This window comes from Momordica charantia, assembly GCF_013281855.1.
Source record: "Momordica charantia cultivar OHB3-1 chromosome 3 unlocalized genomic scaffold, Mcharantia_2.0 BLBB01000003.1, whole genome shotgun sequence".
Lineage (NCBI taxonomy): Eukaryota > Viridiplantae > Streptophyta > Magnoliopsida > Cucurbitales > Cucurbitaceae > Momordica > Momordica charantia.
In genome coordinates, this window is record NW_028275161.1 from 19719681 (window position 1) to 19720567 (window position 887).

An 887-nucleotide genomic window follows, 5' to 3' on the forward strand; every position below is an offset into this window, starting at 1 on the left:
AGTTAAATTTGCATGTTTTAAAAGAGGAGTATAAATTATTAGAAGTAAAAAATAAAGATATATCTTCTACTCTTTTAAAGTTTACAAACGGTAAAAAGAACTTAGACATGATGATGGGAAAACAACAAGCTATCTTTGATAAAAGTGGCTTAGGCTATAAACCTCATAAAAAACAGAAGAAATTTGTAAACTACTTTGTTAAAAAAACTTCAATGTCTACTACTGTTTGCAATGCACGCGGAAAACTTGGTCATAAACTTTATGCTTGTAACTTGAAGAAAAATGGTGCATTAAATGAAAAGAGATGGATTCCTAAATTTTTGCTTACTAACCCTCAAGGACCCAAACAAGCTTGGGTACCTAAAGTTACATCTTGAGTATCATCTTTCTTCTAGGTATGTTTGAGATCAATAAAGAACAAGTGGTACTTGGATAGTGGATGTTCAAAGCACATGATCAGAGACCACACAAAATTCACGCACCTAGAAATGAAAGATGGAGGATACGTTACCTTTGGCGATAATAAAAGAGGTAAAATCATTGGCAAAGGTAACATAGGTAATGGTTCAAAATTTATGATTGAGAATGTGTTGCTTGTTGATGGCTTAAAGCATGATCTTTTAAGTATTAGTCAATTATGTGATAAAGGTTATAAAGTAGTATTTAATGATAAAAATTGCATAATTGAAAATGCTTGTGATGGACAAAAGTTGTTTGTAGGAAATAGAGATAAAAATGTTTACACTATTGAATTGAATGACTGCCCCGTTGTTAATAAATGTTTGTCTGCTATGCATGATGATTCTTGGTTGTGGCATAGAAGATTAGGTCATGTTAGCATGTATCTGATTTCAAATATTTCCAAGAAATCTCTTGTTCGAGGTCTT